The following is a 23,744-nucleotide window of genomic DNA, read 5'->3' on the forward strand; positions in this document are numbered from 1 at the left end:
AGGGGGATGCCTTCATGGGTAGCCTCTTGCAAACAAGGGTAACAGAAAAAGAAAAGGAAAAGAATTTGATATTCTGTAACTCGTGGTATCTTTAATGCTATTGCTGGCACATGGGTCTTTGCTGCAACCTGTAATAGAACTCAACTCAGTAATAGAATTATTAGATGTGCTGCAGTGTCTAGGGCGTTGGACGTAGACTGAAGAGGCTCAGGTTCCATTCCCCTTTCATATATGAATCTCATTGGTCAACCTTAAGCCAGGCACTCTGCCCTCCACCGCACTTCCCTCCTGAAACTTACAGCATAAAATTGCTTTTAAGGTAATGTGGGAGAGGGCAACCATGTACAGTAACCTGAGTTCCTTGAAGGATTATAAGTGTACTAATATATACATCTTACTATGGGAGTATCTGGATATAAGAAATCTCTGCTGGCCATATAGTCACAACTAAAAAAGCCCTATCCCCCAGGGGCTTGGGATTTTCTCAGTAGTGGTTTCCCACCTTTTGAATGCCCTCCCAGTGGGGTTTTGTTAGTCTCCTTCTTTGACTAGTTTTTAAATGAACTTTAAAACCTCCTTTCTAAGAAGATTTGAAAAACTGGCTGTAATCGGGTTTCCAGTTTAAATCTATCTCAGTCCTGACTGCTGTTTTATCCTATTTTATCTGATCTAATAGTTATTTTATCCTGCTGTCTTTCAGAGTTTCATTGTATTTCAACCTACTGTCTTTTTATTGTGTTGTCTCATCTTTTACTGTTTTATTGTGGATACTCTGTTTTATGGTTTCATTGTAAGCCACCCAGAACAGCAGTGTGCTGGAGGGTGGGATATAAATGTTTTACATGCATAAATATGATGGAACCTTCCCTAAAAGGAGAGAAAGCTTTTCAGGGGGCGGGGGTGTGTGACAGGGATGTAGCTCTAATTGAGCGAATCAGGGGCGGAGCCACCATTGGGCGAAAGGGTTCAAAGAACCCAGGCCGCCAATGGGGAAAGGCCACCAAGAGAGCCCCGCCCCATGGCTCGGGCTCCATAAGAGCCCAGAGTGAACTCCCCCCTCCCACACCTGGGTGGCTGAGAGCCCGGGCGAACTCTTTGCTAGTTATTTCAGGCAGCTCCAACTACCCCATAGAACGTTTTCCCCTTCCTCTCCCTCTCTGGAAGGAGAGAAAGGGGAAAATGTCCTAACAGGCAGCCCGACACTGCCTGAAATGATGAGCTGAGAGCTCGTTTAGGCTCTCGGCAGCCCAGGCCATGCCCCCTTGTCACGTGACTAAGGGGGCGTGTTCTAGGCTGCCGAGATCCTGAACAAGCTCTCAGCTCATCATTTTAGGCAGCGTCAGGCTGCCTGTTAGGAGGTTTTCCCCTTTCTCTCCCTCCAGAGAGGGAGAAGAAGGGAAAAACGTTCTATGGGGCAGTCGGAGCTGCCTGAAATAATTAGCAAAGAGTTCGCCCGGGCTTTCAGCGGCCTGGGCTTGGGAGGGGGAGCTTGCTCTGGGCTCGTATGGAGCCCTCGCCACACCCCCGTGTGCATGACGCCATGCACATGGGCATATTGGAGGGGGCCACCGAGTGGGGCTGGACGCAGGCCGCCACTTGGCTGGCTCCGCGCCTGGAGCGAATGGGTTCAAAGAACCTGAGCTCCTGAGCGCCCCCCAGATCCACCTCTCCCTATTTTCTTCATTATCTCCCTCACTCCAAGGGGCCGCTGGGGAGAGGGATTAACCCTTTCCCCTAGCTATGCCGGGGGCGGGGAGAGAAAGGTTTTACTTTATTAAGGAGTTTGCTTTTAATTTTAACTTTTCTACATTTTGGTAATGAGCAAGTGTAGTATGAACAGCATTGGTGGCCGCTCATGTGGCTGTTGGCTGACCAACTGCCAACTTCTCCTACTGAATGCCACTGAATGTGGGAGGGGGGCCTAGCTGCTGCAGTGCCCTTGCAAGCCAGCAGCAGAGACAAAGGGGGGCTCCTTTTTCAGCACTCTCCAAGCCCCCAGTTGTGTGCATTGCAGGGCCTGGAGCTTTTCCAAATGGGTGTTTGTCACACAACAGGCTTTACTGGGAGTTTACTGCAAGGCTTTACTGTGAACTCAAAGTTGCCCCCATGACAAAAAAAGTGGAATTTTTTACCATCAAATCAATCCATCAAATATACTGCAGCATTTTTGCAGCACTGTATGGAGAGACCCCGAGATAAAGCGTGAGATGGAGGTTTGACTACGTGTATGGGAATGCAGGCTCCACCTGCAACCGCTGGATTCCACTCAAACTTAGGAACATAGGAAGCTGCCATATACTGAGTCAGAGGTCCACCTAGCTCAGTATTGTCTTCACAGACTGGCAGCAGCTTCTCCAAGGTTGCAGGCAGGAATTTCTCTCAGCCCTATCTTGGATAAGCCAGGGAGGGAACTTGGGACCTTCTGCTCTTCCCAGAGTGCCTCCATCTCCTAATGGGAATATCTTACGGTGCTCACACATCAAGTCTCCCATTTATATGTAACCAGGGCAGACCCTGCTTAGCTAAGGGGACAAGTCATGCTTGCCACCACAGGACCAGCTCTCCTCTAACTTGCTTCCTGCACAAAGGCTAGTTTAGGTGAGGCACAAAGGACCGTGGCAGCAACCCCTTGTCTGATCAATTGCACCTGTCTCTTTCTTCCTCCCTGGGCAGTTCCAGGCTCAATCTTTCCCAGTAATGTGGGGGGAAGCTTTGGCACTGTTGTTCAAGAGCATCAGAGTCCTTTATCCTCTCTATGACTCCCCTCCCCCAGGACCCACCCCAGATCCTCATGTTAACTGTGCCTTTTCTGACTCCCCAAGATTACAACACTTTCCCTTTGGGGAGAACCTTTGCAAGCTGCTTTCCTGTTTGCTTGTTTGACTAGGTATTTTTGCACAGAGGCACTGGTGCAAAAGGATCTCCTTCATGTAGTGAAAAAGTAAAAGAGATCCCTTTTCAGCAGTGCACCTGCACAGTTGCCTTTTCTGTTGGAGGTGGAGTCTAATTTTCTTCATCTGTGTGCGGAATGAGTTTTGTTCTGGGCGGCAGTATCAAGGCAGTGTGTGTGCACATGCATTCAGAGTGGGGCCTTCCTGATTCAACCTGAGCAGGATCTAAAATTAACTGAGCAGAAATCAGAAAAAGTGTGAGTACATGCACATGCACACGCCTTAGAGGGAACAGTGGTTCCAGTGCATCAGCCTTTTGCACCAACTATTCTAATGACCACTAGGGGCATTGGGATTAGAGGTAGCTAGTGAGGGTCTCCCTAACTGTTCTACCTGTCCCTACTCTATGACACTTTCGCTGAGTCACAATCCTTCCTTTCCTCTTAGAGAACAGATGGAGACATCTGTCTTCCTCCATACCTATTCATCATGTAGTCCTTTAGATTAGGATTAGGTCTTGATTGATGTACTTAACCAAATCAATACTTAGTATTTTGTTCTACAAGAATCTCCATGTGTTTTCTCTAAATAGCTGCAACAACTAAACCATCCTCTGCTACCTGCTCTGTAACTGGAGTGTGTGCTCATTCCTTAGTGCTCTGCTGTTTTACCTACTGGGGGTAAGAATTAACAACCCCCAACATCTTCCACACTTTGGCTTGGACTGCTGGCGTGCCAAGTTGGGGAGGGGGAGGAAGGAGAGAGTTGCCCTCTGCACCAGGAGGGTCTTCTGTATGACCACGATGAGATGGGTGAGCACAATAGTAGAGGAGGGGGAGGGAAGAAGAAGGAATGAAAAGGATGCCTCTGGGTAGTGAGGAAGAATGAAGGGGTGGGGTCCAAGAGGCTAACCAGCTGTGGCAGAGGTGTGAGTTCAGCGCTTGGGTTGGTTAGCCAGCTGGTGAAGGAGAAGATAGAGCCAGGCAATGCTGGAGGGAGGGGGCAGCGGGAAGAACTTGGCTGCTTAGGGGACTTGAGACTTGTGGGGCAGGGGAGAGCCTGGTGGAGCAAGAGGAGGAGGTTTGAGAGGCAGTGGCAGATGGAGAAAGAGGTGGGAGTCGAGAGGCCCTATTGGCCAGGCATGGGTGGGAAGGATAAGGGGAAGCCTGCCAAGTGAATGAGCCAAAGTAAGAAAAACAATACTGATCGGGAGTAAAGGGCAGCCGTGTGAATGGCCCCAATTTACTCCGATTCATGCTTATTTATGCTTATATGTTGTTTATATACTCTTGTCCTAACTTAAACCGCCTCCTCCTACAGTAAATCTCCCAGGCTGGCAAACCTCCTGGGGCATGGGCAATGATACCCGTGGCCTGTTCAGGGTGCTGCTGCCCATTCCGTAGTCATGCACCTGCACTGTGCTGAAGCGGCACCTCAAGTGATCTTGTGATGTGGATCCTCATCCCTCACACCCAGCAAGGCTTGGCAATGATGGAGACTGGTCGTCCAGCAGGGAACAAGCCACTGCACCAGCACTGCTGAAAATGAAAGAAAGATACAAGAGGTTAAGGTTTTATATTAGGAAAGGAATGAGAAGCAAGTGGGAGGGGGGGGAACTGGTGTATAATCTCTCCTATTAGACGTTATGAAATAAATTAGAAGATAAGGGGACTGCAGTGCTTGGATGTCCATAGTCTGATAGCCTTTTTGGAAGTAGACAGACATTCTTGTAGGCTAAGAGGAGAACTGAGGCACAAAATGGTTTGGTTTCATCAGGTCACTGACTTGATGCTCATGGTGGGAGAGTAATTTGTTCATGAGTGGCAGCCGTAGCAGAAACATGGGGTGACTGGAGGGTTGCAGCTAATTGCTTATGCTTAGATGCCTGTAATTACCATAACGTGGCTATCATTTTCACAAACAAATGAGAGCTGATGGGCATCCGGCACTTATACTATGATATTGCTTACCCTCTGATTGTGAATATGAAATCTGACAAGCAGAGTCAGCTCTTGGGGGGAAATAATGGCTTATATAGGGATTTTAAAATCTTGAAAAATGATTATAGTTTTCTCCCCCCACCCCAAGTACTTCAGCCTTTTCTTGTTATGACATTTCCCAATGAACCTCTGAAAACCCAAGAGCTAAAAAGTAACATATTGAAACTTTCACATTTTAACAAGAGCCTATGCTGTCTTTCCTCTAATCTGACACTTGTCTGCAACTTCTGTACAGGAATGTGCATGAACCGGTCCGGAGGCCATTCTAAAGGCCTCCGAACTGGTTTGAAGGCGGCGCCAGCTCGAAGGTTCGACACCGGGGGGGGGGGTGCCTCTTTAATGGCGAGGGAGGGTGTACTTACCCTCCCACAGCTTTCCCCTCACCGGCACTCTGTTTTTTGCAAAATCCATGCGGTGGCAGCATACCTCCCTGCTGCCCCTTCCCCTGTTCTTGGTCGGAAGTATTGCCCACGTGTGCGCCCCTTGTGTGAGTGCGATGTATGCACAGGCAATACTTCCAGCCAAGAACAGGGGAAGGGGTGGCAGGGAGGTACACTGCCACCCCATGGATTTTGCAAAAAACTGAGTGCCGGCGAGGGGAAAGCGGTGGGAGGGGTAAGTGCACCTTTCCCCACCTTTAAAGAGACACACACACACCCTGGCATTAAACCGCACCTTCGTGGTTCCGTGCACACCACTACTCCTGTACAGAGAAAATTAAAAGCAGATTGCCTAAGTCAGTGAGGTAGTTTGCACTTCCTATGAAGGAACAGCTAGAATCGGCCCCGGCAGAGTTATTGCAGTCTAGTCGGGGAAATGACTTGATTAGCAAGCCAGAGGTTGCCGGTTCGAATCCCCGCTGGTATGTTTGCCAGACTATGGGAAACACTTATATCGGGCAGCAGTGATAAAGGAAGCTGTTGAAAGGCATCATCTCATACTGCGTGGGAGATGGCAATGGTAAACCCTTCCTGTATTCTATCAAAGACAACCACAGGGCTCTGTTGTTCCCAGGAGTTGATACCAACTTGACGACACACTTTAACTTTAGTGTTTTGCTACAGTACATTTCTCTCCTCCAAAAGTACAGCTAGGTCTATACAGGAGGGAAAGAGGTGAGTCTTTGTTCTTCACCATTGCTGTCTTGGCCACTGGGAAGAAGGTAGCCCTTCTGTATAAATAGCAATGCAGAAACTCTCCCCAGCAGTAGCAATGGTTGAAGGGCCTGGAAGTTCTCCACACCCGGCTTTTAGCCCTGCATCCCCTCTGGAATGGAGCGGGCACATTTACATATTGGGCAGATTTATCCCACTTTGATCTATCGGGGAGCACTTCACACAAGATTCGAGTTTTTCTCTGATCATTAGAGTGCAACCCAGTCTATAACTGCGATTTTAAAAAATCCACTTTTTGCATGAGGTTTGTTTGTTTGTTTGTTTTGATAGTGTTGAGTTTGTAGTAAAGCCTCGCAGAAAACTAAAGCCTGCTGTGTGGAGAACTCCCTGCCTAAGTATGTTGTCAGAGAGAGATCGAGAGAGAGAGAGAGAGATCTGCATTTTAGCACAACAGCTCAACTCTTACACCAGGATTAGGATTTAAATCAATTTAGTCCTGCAATAGAACCACCCAGAGACGTAAGTTTTGGGCAGTATAAAAATATGTAAAATAAATAAAATAAATAAATAATAATGGAGATATTCCACTGGAGAAACTGGATGGGAGATAAATTGACAGCACTAGGGCCTAGGGGAAATTGGCAGAACAGGGTGCTCTGGCAACCCTGGAATGGGAAGCAGAAGATGAAGCCAAGACAAATGCAGAGGGAGGGAGCAGATGAAAGAAGGCTGTAGGAAAGAAGTGGAAGTTGGTGCAGAGGAAGGCTCAAATGATCCTTCTCCACTCTTCTGGTAGGATTGGAAAGTAACTATCAAAGGGGAGGTTAAAGGGCTGCTTCCACCCTGAGGATTTCTCTGTTGTCCTACATTCTTCCTCCCCCAGCCCTTTTAATTAATTAATTAATATACTGCCTGACTGTGAAGGCTCTAGACTTTTGCTTGAGGTTTGTTCTTTTGTCTCTTTCTTTCCTGTTCATTGTCTGCACTGTCATTAGTGCATCTTCAGGTGGGCTTCAAAAGGGGAGGGCAGAGAAACAGCTGAATGTGAATGGGATTCCAGTGAGGCTGACGTCTCAGCCCCAAAGATGTTCATGTGGAAATAGGTCCCAGCAGAATTGATCCCAGCAGAATTTTTTATTCAGTGTCCATATACTCACTACAAAAACTGTACCAATCAGCTTACATCCAAGCACTTTGACTTATGTGGGTTGTGGATCAAGACATAACCAAGTAATATAGCTTTCCTCCATTCATTTGTAACTAAGTAAGGACTTCATGCTCACAGAACATTCCTTTTGGTTTAAACTAGCAGCCACCAATGAAGAGGTAAGGAGGACAGGCTTTCCCCCACTTTCCCCAGTGGGGTGATTGGGCACAGGAGGGGAAAGCCTGTCTCCTTACCAGAAATTGTTGGGAGGTGGCCAAGGGTGTAGGCAAAGTTTGACTCAGTCAGCACCACCCAAGTTAATGGTTGCTGCCTGGACACAGGGTACTGATGTCAGTGGAGGCTGCTAGCTAGCCTGCAATGGCACACTCGCACGGTGCTGAGGCTGAGGGTGCTTCCACACGAGGACTCTGTAGCACTGCTGCAGCATTGCCACTCTTTCACTATCAGACGGAAGCTCTGCTTTCATTGTGTTTCCACGTGGCACTAAACATAGCACATTATCTTCATTAGCATCTCCCACAAGCAGGGGCGTAGTACCCATTGGACAAACAGGGACACATGTCCCTGGGCCCAGAAGGTCAGGGGGCCCTCAAGCTGCCTGCCCCAGCACCCTTGCCCTGCCCTGCTATTCCTTAACTGTTGGCCTCCAGGGGTGGGGGTGAACCAAGTGGGGCAGGCCACACACACCCTTGTGGCGGTGGCAGTTTGGCCAGCCAGAGAGGAGAGGAAAGGCCCACCAGGCAGCCACAGCACCTGCAGCCATCGCTGCTCTTCCCGCCCCCCCTACCACCACTGGAGGCCAATAGTGAAGTAGTGGTGGCAGGGCAGTGGCAGCGGGGAGATGCTGGCGGGCAGGGATGCCAGCGGGGAGATGCTGGTTGCCCCGCCCCTTGTGTCTGATGTCTGATGCAGGGGGCATGGCTTAGAGTGCCAGGGGATGTGCATGCTTTGAACGCACGATGAGGGGCCCCCTAAGAAGACTTTGTCCCCTGGCCTCCAGGGGTCTCGCTATGCACAAGGAGGGCTCTCGACTGAGCAGCTCCCCAGCCCTGGTGCATCAGGCTCCCTACTCCCCTGCTGTGCTTGGACATCCCACCTACTCCACACATTGACAACAGACTGATCTTCTATCCTGGTGCCAGCATGCTTTTCTCTTGCTGTGCCTCAAGTCTCCCCCTTCGTGCCTCCAGCCTGCCTTTTCCACCCCTTTGCGAATTTTGGAGTGCCAGTGGTAGCCAGTTTGCAGAGGCAGGAAGTGAACAAGGAAAGGAAAGTAGGTAGGCAGAGCAAGGGTGCCGGTGGCCACAGGGTAGATGGTTGAAACTGCCCTTAGGTTGTTAGCCGTGGACTGTGGCTAGGCTAAGAGGGAAGAGGGCTACCACCCAGTCTTCCCTCTTCTTCTACCTCATGAACACTGTCCACCTCCTGCCTCTTCTCTAGTTGCTGCTCCAAGGAGGGACTGGTGGAGGTGGAATTCTTTCCCGAGTACGCACCAGAAAACCTCAAACTTACTCTGTAGATAAGGTAATACAGCAGTTTAATGGGGGAGGGGCAGTGAAAGAAATTGAGGCTTCACAGACCACTCTTCCCCCAGAAATACTGCTGGATTTCTGCAGTAGTCAGATGATGTAATCCCTGTAATACATATATAGTTGCTTGCAAATTTGTATTCAGGCTCACACCCTGATGCCAGGAAGGCCAGGCAGATTTGAATCCAGCCTCCATATTTCTCAGTTGTTCTCTTCATGCTTCCCCAGCAAATGCTGGTGTGAACGTTTGCAGTTTGGGTGGAAGTGGCACAGAGGTTGTGCAGAAGGCTGCGATCTTATATCAAGGTAAGAAACATCATGGGGGTCAACACAGAGTAGGAGGAGGACTCTTGTGGCAGCTTATTTCCAATACATTAAAATACTGCTTCTGTGGTAACATATAACCACCAGCAATTTGGATGGAAGGGGGTTCTGCTGATATAAGTGTCCTTCGTTTGGGACAGAACGGAGAACACACAGGTCCCTGCCCAGAGATCTGCACATACAGCCACGAGTGTGCTTGCAAGTGCTACAGTATACTGTTCCCACTAGGCTTTGAGCCTGCAGGGCACAAAATAACGCCTTCATGGAGCTGACCTGAGCAGGAGTCATCTGGCAACAGGGAGCAGGCACAGAGTCCTAACAACCAGGTGTAATGAGCTGTAATTGACAACCCCAAAATTCACCCCAGGCTGCAAATTGTTTTTAAAAGACCATACAACCTGCCCCCCTCCCCCACAATCCAGCAGTTATCTGCAGCAGGGGCAGGCAGAAGGTCACATCTGAGACCTCTTGGTAGATTTCTGGGTGATTTGCAGTAGGTCAGTCAAGTAGAACCCTAAAAGTTTAATAGTATTCAGTAAAATTGCAAAGAAAAAGGCTGTCTGCAATGACAGCCTTGTGCTACCCGTTTGTCTTTCAGCCTCAGTGGTCCTCATCTGTAAAATAGGAGTATTAATTGACTGCTTTTGTCTTGTTCAGTTCAGCTGGGCACTTTCCAGATTATCCGCTACAGCAGTCAATATATGTCCTCCGTGGCTGGTTTCAGAGTTTGTGTTAGAATTCATATCTGAAGCGACTCATTATTAGATTTGTGCTTGTTTATGGAGGTTGTCCTAGTGTGTGGCTCAAGGGGTGCAGTATACAGTACAATTGGTTCCAACCCATGGGGACACCATTTTGCATCTGGCTCTGTTTCCTGCTACCACTTTGCACTTGTATTCAACTGGTAATAAATGATGCAGGTTCCACAAGCTTGGCATTTGCTCCCGTTTGATCTACAGAAGTTAGAAATCTGGTCGTTCAGTTTCAGAGTTATCTGAATGCTGCTAGAGCTATTCTGTGGTCTCTAATATGATTTGCTTTATTACTTGGTTTTCCCTCCTAGAAGCTTATAATTAGTCTATTTTTTCTGATTTGTTGTCAGTCTTTAACTGTTTTGGATATAGTTTTACTGTAGAAAAGTGGGATATAAATATATTACATAAGGAACATACATAGATCCCTTCTTGTTTTTATATTGCTACCAGACCTTATATCCATTCAACATGATGTGCTTTCATTACACTGTAAATTTCTACAGAATTACAGATCAAAAAACAAAGGCCTGCCTCTGCCCTCAGCATTCTCTTCCTATGCAATTAAAACATGCTTTACAATTTTTTTTAGAGAGAATTTACATGCTTTTGAGATTAGCACTGGGTTTTGGCTGCCACTAGATTTTCTGCAAACTGCATCAGCCTCTCAATCTTCTATGCAAAACAAACTCAAAGAGCACATTTGAGCACCTTGCAGTATAATTTCCCAAAATAGATACAGTCTGCTCAAGTTAATTTATTATGCAAAGTCACCAAAGTCCAACACATTACGATAGAGACATTTTAAAATATGCTAGAGATTTTTTCCCCTGGACAATGAAGAGCACAGAGTAACTCAGATGATGCTTCATAGCATAGTCTTAGAATTGCTGCAGGGGCTGACTTTATTTAGTCTCTAGCACAAGCACGTTGGGCTTGAGAAGCTTCCTACATTTTCCATTTCCTCTGGATAAAGCCCTAACCTAAACCTGTTTAATAATGTTGGTTGCCATGGAGGTAGGACTGTGATACAAATGGTTTTCAGCCCCATATCCCTTTCATCTATTATATAAAGCTGCTTGGGCCTCACTGACTGACTCATTCACTCACTCACTGACATGAAGCTCCCAGACCAAACCACAAAAGGTAGAGACATGCCAGTTTTGCTGGTAGGTTCCAGACTTTGCCCAGGCTACAAAAACAAAACAAAACAAAAACACCAAAACACATAACCCCAGGAAAATTCATTACTTTCCCAGAAAATGTGGGGGAACTCTCTCACTGAAAAACATGGGGAATGAAATCTCATCACGGCGTGCTTAGGGGAAAGGGGGTCTATGTTCGCCCCTCTCCGTGGCGGCCCCTCAGAATGAGGGAGCTAATGAAAAGATGGATCTGGGAGCCCTTGGGAGCTGGGAGCCCTGCGTTCTTTGAACCCATATGCTCAGTTATAGCTACAACCATGGATCTCATAAAGACAGAAAAAGACTAGAGTCACAGAGAGCTAAAACATCAATATGCTTGCAAACTGCAAGCCCTTACTGAGTCACTCACTGACTGACATGAAACTCCCAAATCAAACCATGAAAAATAGAAACATGCCATTTTTGCACTGCAGGTAGGTTCCAGGCCATGCCCAGACTACCAAAAACACCCCAAATCTCAGAAAAATCCATTAATGTCCAAGAAAATGTGGGAAAGCTTTGCCATTGGCAAACATCAGAAATGAGACCTCACAGAGATAGAAAAAAGACTAGAGTAACAGAGAGATAAGATGTCTAGATGCTTGCAGACTTCAAGCCCTTTTACTCGTATTAATATATGTATGAGTCAGGCCATCTAGCTCAGTATAGTCTACAGGAGGAACATAGCAAAGTTGGAGTGTGCCTTGGGACAAAGATGGGCCTCCGCTCCGCCATCTTCTTCTTCAGAGAGGCACAAGGGAATGGCAAAAAGCAAGCTGTGACCAGCTGGTGGGCTCCTCCCTTAAGAGCCATGGGGCATCCCCCACCATTCAATTATGCACCCCTGATCTACACTGACTGGCAGTCCTCTCCAGAGTTTCAGACAGGGGTTTTGCCCAGCCCTACCTGGAGATGTCTGGGACTGAACTTGGTAAAGTAAAGTGTGTCGTTGAGTTGGTGTCGACTCCTGGAGACCACAGAGCCCTGTGGTTGTCTTTTGATATACACAGGAGGGGTTTACCATTGTCATCTCCTGCACAGTATGAGATGATGCCTTTCAGCATCTTTCCTATATTGCTGCTGCCTGGTAAGGTTTACCAGTGGGGATTCGAACCAGCAACTTCTGGCTTGCTAATCAAGTCATTTCCCTGCTGTGCCATTAGGTGGCTCAGGAAACTGTAGGGTGTGCAAAAGCTCTGACTGAGATAATACAATTTTTTAAAGTATGTATAAGAACTTGAGGCATGTTCAGCAGCCTCCAAAATGGCCACCGCAATGGGGGTGAGGCCCAGAATGGGCCGAAGACCACCCAATCAGGGTGATTTGAGGCATAATGGAGGCCTGCGGGGAGAGGGAAACCTTCAGATACCCCCCCCCCACTGCCTCGGAGAAGCCTCCCTGAGGGGGTAAGTACCAAATAATAATTTTTAAAAAATTAAGTTTTTATAACAAAAACTTGTGGAATGCACACCCCAAACGGTCGGGGGTGGGGGAGGTGGGCCAGTGCCGAACTGAACTGGGGGTGGGTTGGTTCAACATTGGACTGTCGAACCGTACATTGGACTGTCGAACCGAACAGGTTCAATGTTGAACCTGTTTGATATTTAACCTGTTGCATATCCCTGATGCCCACTAATGATAAACCATTAGTTTTTACAAGCTGCAGTCAGTCTGACAAGTTTTGTTTCTAATATCACTTCAAGAGTCATGTTGTGTTATTAAGTAATGATCTGAAAACTAGATTTTCTTCAAGGAGACATGATGTCTCTGCTGTATTTAATCCTTTAAAGCACTGAGCATATATAAGCAATAATTGAATCTAAAGGAACTATTGTAGTACAATTAAAGGGCACTGATCAGCAAACTAACATGTAGTTAATCTGGCTTTGATCCACTGTCAGTAGATCAAAATAGTTACAATGCAGCCCCAAACCTTTGCTAAGAGAATATAACCCCCCCTCTTAAAAAAATCCTTTAAAAACAACTTAACGAGCAAGCTTTCCAGTCTAGTGGCAAACTTGTAGTGCATTCGTTATACATGCCGACCATGGACAGCTTACTTTGGTTAGTCCCTTAAGGCTTGCTTGGATATTCTAACTCTGAGGATGGGCAGCTTCCTTGGATGTGTCTTTTGGGGTTCAGCTTGAGAGACTGCAGTCCAATGGGAATGAATTTGATCAAACGGGGTGCAGAAAAATGAATGAAAAAGAAAGGACCCACCAACAGCGTGGCTGCCCACACAACCGGGCAGTGAAGGAGGAGGGCACATATGTGTTCTCCTACCTCACTTTTAGACTGGGTAAAAGACCCGGGCTACTCAACCAGGGGTGGTTGGCACCCTCTTTGCACTAGACCACCACTAACTCTGGGCCACCCCACAAGTGGCTTTAAGGTTTTTCTCCATAGGGAAGAATGGAAGTTTCAGCAGCCCCATAACTGCACTTGGGGGGTGCTGGGGTGGCCCAGAGCGAGGGTGCCAACCACCCCCATGGGTTGCTAACCCATGGGGTACTGGGTTTTGTTGTTTCTGAAGTGTTCTGAGTGTAGATTCTTTGGTAGCATATAAGATTTTCAATGACAAACCATGAATCCACTCTCATTGCTAACCTTAAAGACACATAAACTTCAAAAATCACTTAAAAATCAGCCCTTTGTCCAATTCCTTTCAAATAATTCTGATAGCTTCCTGGCCCCCCTTGGGCACTACCAGCCACCACACTCTGCTCTTGGACACCCCTTTCCCCCCGACGTGAAGCTTACATTTGCTGACACCTCCATGCTTCTTTATGGGGAAAAACCTTAAAGTCGCATAAACTTCAAAAATCACTTAAAAATCAGCCTTTTGCCCAATTCCTTTCAAATAATTCTGATAGCTTCCTTGCCCACCTTGGGAACTATCACCCACCACGCTCCACTCTAGGACACCCCTTTCTTCCTGACGTGAAGCTATGCATTTGCTGCAATCCTCATTATTCTCTATGAGGAATTCCAAAATAATTCTAAAATTTACCAATAATCAGAGGAGTGTCTGATTAACTTGAAACTTTGTGGGTGGTAGGCACCCCGGGTGTCTACCACCTACCCCACTTTTGTGCCCCAAGGTGCTCCACAATAGGGGATATGGGCTGATTCAGGTCCCATTATACTCTATGAGAAAAATAATTAAATATATTTCAAATATTTTAAAAAAATCATAGGGGTGTCCGATTGCTTCAGGGTTTGTATGGTTGTTGGCACCCATGGGTGCTCCACAATAGGGAATAATGGGCTGGTTCGAGTCCCATTATACCCTATGAGAAAAAATAAAAATAATTTTCAAAAATTCATAAAAAATCGTACGATTGTCCGATTGCTTTGCAGTTTGGGTGGTAGGTAGCCATGGGTGCCAGCTACCACCTCACCCACTTTTGGAGGTCTGAACTGGTTCTAACTGGTTCAAACTGGTTTGAAACAGTTCAAATTCAAACCAAACCAAGGGGAGGTTCGAGCAAAACCAAAACCGAACCACCCCCTCCTGGTTCAAACCTGGTTCGAATTCAAACCGAACTGGGCAAACCGGTTTTGTGGATATCCCTAGTATGTTCCTGCCTACAGCCTAAGCAGACACATAACCAGAGATCTGGAGGGAAGGGCGCACTTGCACCCTTCTGCCCAGGTGAAAGCTTAGAACCACACCCTGGGCTACCCAGTGGGGCAATGATGGGATTGGCTACGGTCCCGGCACTTCACACGAGCAGCCTACCCCAGTAGGGCTGTACAGGCCAGGGTAGGGCTGCTCGTGTGAAGAGCCTTACTGAATGAGAGGGAGTTAATTTGCCCGAGTTGGTTCATGGCTTGGAGTCCCATTACCTCTGAAGTTCTATCTTCTTTGAACTTGTTTACGTATGTTCAGTTTTGAATAAGTGCAGCTGTTTTCATGGGAAAATAAGGTTTACCCATCCAAGTGCAACTTCATTTCAACATGAAAGCATTTTAGCTGTCTCAAAGCATTGAAAGCAGAAGCCTTGTAGATATTGTGGGTTTGGTTCCCTTTGTATATAAACCAACATGGTTTATATAGAGCTATAGAAAATGTTTGCCGAAGCCCTTGTGAAACAGAGCTACTAGGCTTTTCTCAGATCTTCATGATGCTCTGTTCTGTCAAAGGGCATGCTGCATCATCAAAGGCACTCTTTGATTTTGGCATATCAATGCGTAAGTTTGTATTTTGCCTACTGTCACAACAATAAAGACTGGAGCATGTTGCTGTCACTCTATTCCAAAGCATAATTTATATATACTTCTGAGGGACCATAGTAGTAATGGTCTGTATCTCTCTCTGAGTAATATCTGGACAACCTACCCTGCATAGCTGAAATTAAAACCACCACTACTACGATCACTCTATTACAAAAATTTGAATAGCACCAATGATTAACATGTAATCACATTTTCCCATGATCACTTGGTGAACGCAGTGTGTGAAATAAAACTTTACAGACTTGTAGGACACATCTGAGATAGGAAATACCTGTCATTTAATGAAGTTGCAGCAGTTAGCACTAAATCTTGCTCATTGCAAGTGATTATTATATTATGGTCATTAGGTTTTATTCCACTGGATTAAATGACAAACTTGCTGATATATGCAGCCAAGATTTTAGACAGCATTTTAGTAGTTCTAAAATTACAATGCTGCCACAGCTCTCTCTCCCATTTACTTGGAAACATTAAATTTTAACACTTTATAGGCCTTGCATAAAACTCTTGCAGACAGGTGAGTGAGTGAGAGAGAGAACAATTTGTGCCAATTCAAACTGTGTGTAGGTATTTGAAGAAGATTATGGGTTCTTTGAGAGATAGTTGGTAAAGAATGGCAACAGTGAGTTTTGCTATTTTAGAACTATGTGTTTTTTCTTTCCTGATACCCAGGGATCTCAGAGCTAATAGATGGTCATTTAAAGATATGAACAATATGAGGATGTAGTCTTCTCCCCCCCCCCCTTCTACGTATGTGAGGAAGTGATCTGATACACACAGATCCTGCCTTTTTGCCATCAGCCATATTGTGCTATACCATGTTATGTAAACCCTTTCCAAAAGCATTGGAATGCATCATAAAACAGGATCTGGATTGTACTGAAGCAAACACGAATGCTTCACCAAGATACTTGGATAAGAAACAGTAAATAGAATTTTAGTTGTTTTAAACAGGCCCTTGGAGGAAGGACTACAGTTCAGTGGTGGAGCCCATGCTTTGCATGAAGAAAGTTCCAGATGACATCTCCAGGTAGGGTTGGGGGGGAATAGTTCCTCCAGGGTTGGCTGAAACCCTGGAGAACTATCACCAGTAGATAAGATCTTATCAAATTCCTCTTTTGCTTAAATTTGTGATGGAATACATGGTTCCAGACCCCGTCCAATTTCTATCAAATAGGATTTTAAAAGGTGCGGACATATCTGCAGATTTTGTGCATTCTATAGAATTGCAGGAAAGTACATATTTTTAATATCATGCATACTTTGCAGTGTATCATCCCTCCAGCTATTTGGCTAGGAAATATGTGGAAATACTTGGGGCAGGGGGGACATAACTTTAAGTAGGATTTGTTTTCAGTGATGGGGGGGGGAATCCAGGGAGTTTTAATGTAGGAGAGTGAGATGGAAAATGACACAATTATAGAATTTTAGAGTTGGGAGAAATTTTGGAGGTCTTCTAGTCCAACTCCCTGCAGGAAACTGCTATACCATCCCTGACAAGATGGCTGCCTAGCCTCTGTTTAAAAACCTTCAGTGAAGGAGAGCCCATCCCTGCTCAAAACAGACTATTTCTACTGTAAAACAGCTCTTACAGTTTAGAAATGCATCCTAATGCCTAGCCTAAATCTGTTTCCTTGTAATTTCAACTCACTGATTCCAGTCCTACCCTCAGGAGAAACAGAAAACAAGTCCACTCCTCCTTCTGTGAGGCAGCCATTAAGATATTTGAAGGCAGCTATCATATCCCCCTCACTCACTCACTCACTCAATCAATCAATCTTCTCTTCTCCAGACTAAACATAACCAGCCCCTTCAACTGTTCCTCATAGAACTTGTGTTTCCAGACCACTCACCATCTTTGTTGCTCTCCTCTGAAACTGTTCCAGTTTATCAATGTCCTTCTTAAAGTGTGAGGCCCAGAACTGGACACAATATTCCAGATGAGGTCTGAGGAGTGGGGAATAGAGTGGAATGATGACATCCTGTGATCTGGACAATGTGCCACTGTTAATGCAGCTGACGATTGCATTCCCATTTTTTGAAGCTGCATCACACAGTTGGCTCATGTTCACCTATATTCACATAGGTGTCTCTCTTACATTTACAGCTGCCAAGCCAGGTCTTCCCCCATCCTGTACTTATGCATTTGATTTTTCTTACCCAAATGCAGGATTTTACATTTGTCTCTTTTGAACTTGCTGGTTTTAGTCCAATAATTGAGCTTTTCCTAACTGGATTGAATCTTGCTTCTCTAAGGTTTTAGCTATCCCCCCAGTTAGCGATCATCTGCAAATCTGATAATCATCCCTTCTATTCCCTCCTCCAAGTCATTTATGAAATTGTTGAACACCACAGGGCCCAGCCCTTTGGCACGCACTCGCTTCCTGTTTCCAGCAGATACTCCTTTCCAATGCTACCGTTAAGACAGCTGGATTTGATATGAGCAAGGAGGGAGACGTCCACATTTTCTCTATATCTAGTAGAGTGGAGCTTCCAGTTTTTTCAAAAGAAAAATGGATAGCAGTGAAATGTTTCCTCTTGTCTGTCTTAGATTACATCTTTAATCTCTGATTTGTTTTATATTTTTGTTGTAAGACGACTTCTGTGCTTTTGAAAATTGGGATATATTTGGGAGATATATAATAAATTGAATAAATACATTTAAAGGAGAATGGCTTCATGAAAGTCTGTGGAATTGGTAAATAGAGGATTTTGCCCACTGCAGAAGATCAGCCATTTATAACCTAAGCACTGTGTAAATGGAGTATATGGTACTGTAAATATAAGTACTGGCTGCAGGAGTCGATACCGACTCAATGGCACAACTTTATTTTATTGAGAGCTTCCCTGATATAATGCTAGTCAGTGCATTCAAGTTTACTAGGGTTAGTTATATCCTAGGATCAAATACTGGAAATGAAACAGTAGTTTGAACTATGATATGGTTCATTGTCTTTTTAAAAGAAGAGAATTCTGAATAGGTTATTTTATAGAACGAAAATACATGTAAGAATAGAGAATATATGAATGTCCATGGCACTTATATATGGAGTGTTTTTTCATTAGAAAATTGAAAAAAGAAAAGCATATATAGGGAAACTTGTAACACAGAGACATTCATGCTGGCAGAAATATTGCCATACAGTAAGCAAACTTTGAAGTCAATAAAAACAAATTGCTGATGTCTTCAGTATCTCACTCTGTCATTTTGATTGGTAGTGGCCAGATTTGCAGCAGAGCTTTCTGCTTTAGTGTTTTGCTTTGCTCCCCATTGTTATTTATTGGAGTGTTATTTCAAACAGCTTTTTGCCCTGCTGTTGAAAGTTATGCTCTTCCATTTATGTTCAGAATCCGTGTCACACAAATGACAGAATGAAAGGCCAATGGCAGAATGAAGATGGCAGAATGAAAGGCCATTAATGAGACCATAGAGTTCTGTTTTTACATTTAAGAATGACTGTTGGTACATGTTCTATTTGTTTCTTTGGCTCCCTGTTGGAGACAACTGTCAGAGCAATGGACATGGAAAAGTCTGTGAGAGCCTGACCCCAACCCCCAAGATTTTCCAGATCCATTTTTTTGAATGTTAAAGTATGATTATAAGGGGGTGAATGGTAGAGGAAGTCTCTAGTCCTTTTAATTATGGAGATATGAAGAAAAATGTTCAGAAAGCATTCTACCCACTTACTTAGTAAGAAATCATTCTGCTCTTATCTTCCAGTATTCTGGCAAATGGTTCTGGGATAGTTGTCAAGAGCTTGGTGCTTATTAGTACTTAATTAAGTAGCTTTAAGCATTTCAGACAACTTGAACTTGGGTTTTTCCTGTTTTTCACTGATTGATTTATTTCTTAAATGATTCAAAGAAGCTTAACAACAAAATAACATCATAAGAACTTAAGTAACATCCTGGGGAGCAGACTTTTTTTTTTTAATCCTCCTCTCCCCAGAGCCTTTAAACAGTAGCCATTCTTTAAAAAGAAATAATGATTTGAAAGTTTTATATATATTAATTTTGTCTTATTGTCTTACCTTGGAGGCCTATTCTTTGGCAGAAAGCAGGATATCAATAGTTTGAATAAATAATAAGACAATGAAACCATAATATACAAATTACTTTAGGTAATTCTCCCAGGCTATGGGAAACACCTACCTGTATATTGGGCAGCAATGATATAGGAAGATGGTGAAATGCATCATCTCGTACTACGCAGAAGATGGCAATGGTAAACCCCTCCTGTATTCTACTAAAGACAAGCACAGGGCTCTGTGGTCACCAGGAGTTGACACCGACTTGACGGCACACTTTACCTTTAATTCTCCCGGGTTAACCTTAGGCCTTCCCCCACCACAAAAAAACCTTTCTGGCTGCAGTCTCTAATGTTCTGCTTATGACTCTCATGTTGAGATAGTATAAATAACATCAGCTATGAAGGTCATAATATTTGAAGTGTTTTTAATGAGACAGAAATGAAGGCGCTCAGAATGAAGAGTATTAGTTTTGAAAATACTGTATAGAGATCAGTCCACAAAATGTGCCTGCTGCTGTTCCGCCTCCATTCATTTCCAAGGGGTTTGTATAGGGCTCATTGGAATGCAGGCAGGTTGTGCAGCAGCCCTGCTCACTTGTGTCCTTCGGCCTTAAATTCACATAACAGTATTTACTTATTTTGGATAATATTCATTTGGGCAAGGGAGAAGAGTGTGTGTATAGCAGAGCTGAAAGAGGGAATTAATCACAATCCGCTGACATCCATTAGAAAGCAAATTCTTTCAAAATCTCTATTCAATTACATGTTCTATAAAGGGTAACTTTCAGTCTGACAAAACCCCAGAGGTTAGATGTGATGAAGCATGCAGGAAAGGGAAAGGGAAAAAGAAAACCTCATCCAACAACGTCTATAAGCTTGTGTAACAAAAACAATATTATTAGCTAACAACTGACAATACATTTCTTTTTTCTTTCCTTTCCTTTCAAAAGCTTCTTTATAATGTGCCACTTCTATATATGCATCCAAGAAGCATTTGTCTCTTGTTTCTCTCCATTATGCATTGTGTGGGTGTCCCTGCTTACTTAAATACACAGTCAGGGACTGTACCCTCTGCTGAGCTGACAGGAACTGTATACTTTTAATTGCCAAATCATTTGAGAGAAGCAGGCAACTAATTACAGCTAATGGTGGAAGATGGAACTGTAGCTCTTGTGAATCAGAAGTTCAAATCTGCACTGAATTTGACACTAATTAGTCTTCTGAAAACTGCTGTATTCCTTCTACTTTGGGTACCAGTAGTGTGACTGGGGTTGGACTCCTCACCAGGGCATTTTCCAGATTAGACCCTGCAACAGGGTCACGGCGTATCTCTGAAGTGTGCTTCCACACTTTCTGTGTTGTGACACCGCAGTCCCTACGCTAACAGCAGGGTGCCGTTCACATTTCCAATGCCTTGTTTCAAATTTAATCGTCGTATATCCGGCGTATAAAAGTTGCTGTTCTTTTGGGTTGTTAGTTTTCACGGGACTGCTCCCTTTGCTGGGCACTTTGCTATTTACGTTTTGAATGCGATTTGCCTGAACGGAAGCATTTTGCCACTGTCGAGCAGCTAATCTGGAATGTGCCCAGCAGTGAAATTCTCCTTCAGCTCAGTGTCATTTCAGCTCCTCCCAAGCCCAGCATTCCCAATAATAGAGAGACTCAAGAGGATGATTCAGACATTGGGGCTATTCTGACGATCACAAAAATTGGGCTAGGAAAGCCTAGCCCGATTTTTGTTGGTCGTCAGAACCACAGGGCTCGCAGCTGAGCCCGGTGGTTCTGGAGCGGCTAACCTGCTCCTGTAGCCCGCCCCTTAGCCCGGGTTTGCAGAGTGAGCGCTCCGCAAACCCGAGCTATCTGCTTGTGAGTAGACCTCCGGCCAGGAGGCTTAAAAGCAGCCTCCCGGCTTGGGGGTCTCCCCAGTATGCCCTGTGCACTTGCGCAGGGCATACTGGGGCTTGCGGAGGCTTCGCGGCCCCCAAGCTCCCCAGCCCCCACCAGCTCCGTCTCGAAGCCAGCAATCGCGTGGGCGGCCGATTCGGCCACCCAGGGCTCCCTTCCTGCTCACTTCCCCAAACCGGGTCTCACGGATCATGAGATCTAGTCCACTATGTTTTACCTGTGTTCATATGTCTGTACACACAAACACTTCTTGTGTGTGAATGACTGTACCTGCATTCATTTTACAAGTGAACCAGGGCACAGACCCTGTAAAAGGCAAGATACAGATAGGAAGTATGCTGCTGTCCCTATGTTCAGTATATAAGTACGGAATATGCTGTGTTCGGTATATAAAGTACAGTGAATAACTGTACTTGGATAGAGATCTGTACCCATGTACAGTGTACAGAGATTGTACCAGTGTTGAACATAACATGTAAAAAGGAGAGGAGCAGCTGAAAAGAGTAAAGCTTGCTGCAGGGTCCAAGCAGAGGTGATGGGATGGCATGTTACTTGTGCTGAAGGGCCAAGCGACCATTACCGGGAAGTTTTTCACACCCGACTTTTAGTTCGCATCTCCTCTGGAATGAAGGTGTGCATTCACATACTGGCCAAATTTACCTCGAAGTCCCTGTGAGCTATCAGGGAGCATTTCACACACAATTCGGGTTTTTCAGAGTGTAGCCTGATTTATATCGGGGTTAAAAAAATCCACTTTTTGCATTGGTTTGGGGGGATTTGAAATCTTTATTCTAGATAATAGATCAGAAATGGAGTTAAAACAGAATGAGCAATATCCTGAACAATGGCCACAATGACCAGGCCACCGGCCAGGTCCTCCTCTGCAGGAGAGAGAACTCGAGGACTAGTTTAAGAGGTGAAAAGAAGCATGCCACCCTATGTGACTTGCTCTCTCAAGAACACCAAGTCCCAGAATTCTGTAGTTCCTGCTGCCATTTACTGTGTATAGACAGGAGGAGCCAACAAGGTGATTGACAGCAGGAGGGAGAGACCAGCACCATTCATAATCAGGGACATGAAGATGGCAGGGAGCCGTTGCTGCTGATTAGATCTACAGCCCCCAGAACATATGTGAGTAAATGTGGTAGGCCTCTGGTTTCCAGAGTGTCTAGCAGAAGTGACATTAGATCCCAGAGACAGGAAACAGCAGCTAGAGGGGATTTGTAACGTGTTTATTGAATATATATACAAGCCTATAAGAGATTTTTTAGATGCCCCCAAATCCCTGCAGCCAAGGAATAAATGGGGACCCCCAAAACCATCACACTAACAGGGACTGTGGGTTCTTTTGATGGTCCTGGCTGTCAAGAATCCCAAGACGCAAGAAAACACGAGGAGAATGAAGAGATTATATTTAATCAAAACAGATTTATTTTCTTACCAAAAAGAAAATAACATGACAGCCATACTGTCATGTCAGGCTATAAATACAAATCAGGCAACCAGAACATTGGAACATAGGAAGCTGCCGTATATTGAGTCAGACCATTGGTCTGTCTAGCTCAGTATTGTCTTCACAGACTGGCAGCGGCTTCTCCGAGGTTGCAGGCAGGAATCTCTCTCAGCCCTATCTTGGAGAAGCCAGGGAGGGAACTTGGAAACCTTCTGCTCTTCCCAGAGTGGCTCCATCCCCTGAGGGGAAAATCTTACTTACAGTGCTCACATGTGGTCTCCCATTCATATGCAACCAGGGTGGACCCTGCTTAGCTAAGAGGACAAGTCATGCTTGCTACCACAAGACCAGCTCTTGTGGAAATGTAAGGAGCTTAAAGGAAACTGGGAGGAAAGTGAAAGGATACCAGCAAGGCCTCTAATTTGTTTCAAAACAGACACGCCCCTTTGAGAGGGGAAAAGGGGGTCTGTATTACATGCTTCTTCTGGTCCCAGATAAATGAAGTTTGGGGGCACTGGCTAGTTGGCAGAAGTGTAGCTTCCATATGGCAAAGAAAGGTCTTGGCAAACAGGAAATGGAGGTGATGGTGGTAGAGGAGGAAATGAGCTAGAGAGAAAGACAAGAATGGCAGCAAGTGGAAGGAACTATTGATGGCCACTCTGCCAGAGACCTCTAGAGGAGAAGAGAGAGCAGCAGAGCTCACCTATCAGGGCCCAAAGCAGACAAAGGAGAGGCGCAAAGAATAAGCTGTGGTAAGGGCCTATGCAAGCTGAGGCAAACCAAAAGAAAAAGTCCCTTTCCCTAACTCTCAGAAGACTTGGTTGTTTAAGCAGCTGTTGGAACAGGCAAACCGACCCCCTTGTCAGCTGTGGCAGTAGTGTGCCTCATGAATAATGTTGTGAAAACAGTTGAAGAGGAAATCTTAATGGTGTACTGAAGTATGGTTTCTTGTGGACTTGATAGGTTTTGAGTGGACACCTTTCTTCAGGGGCACTCCTGTGATTGTGAGACTGAATCCGCTGTATATGGCTACAGCGGGGCGAAGTTAAAACATCTGAACCTGCCTCTAGTCCAGTGGAGCCCATTAAAACAGATTATGTATATACTATGGTCACCACTCTATAGTGTGTGTATGTTAAAAACCAATTCTGTCA

At 45.2% G+C, this 23,744-nt stretch overlaps 1 protein-coding gene across 7 annotated transcripts in view; it reads left to right on the forward strand.

Moving 5' to 3' along the window:
- PHACTR1 (phosphatase and actin regulator 1) overlaps positions 1 to 23,744 on the forward strand; it is a 451,342-nt gene that overhangs the window by 191,965 nt on the left and 235,633 nt on the right. The window contains exon 1 of one of the 7 annotated variants that reach the window (XM_053250901.1): positions 22,178 to 22,268. The exons of the other annotated variants lie outside the window; for them this stretch is intronic. The gene's annotated coding sequence lies outside the window, so the exon portion shown is untranslated. Of the gene's footprint in view, positions 1 to 22,177; positions 22,269 to 23,744 lie in introns of those variants that run through there. 7 annotated transcript variants of the gene reach the window in all.

Source organism: Hemicordylus capensis, chromosome 4, assembly GCF_027244095.1.
Source record: "Hemicordylus capensis ecotype Gifberg chromosome 4, rHemCap1.1.pri, whole genome shotgun sequence".
Taxonomy (NCBI): domain Eukaryota; kingdom Metazoa; phylum Chordata; class Lepidosauria; order Squamata; family Cordylidae; genus Hemicordylus; species Hemicordylus capensis.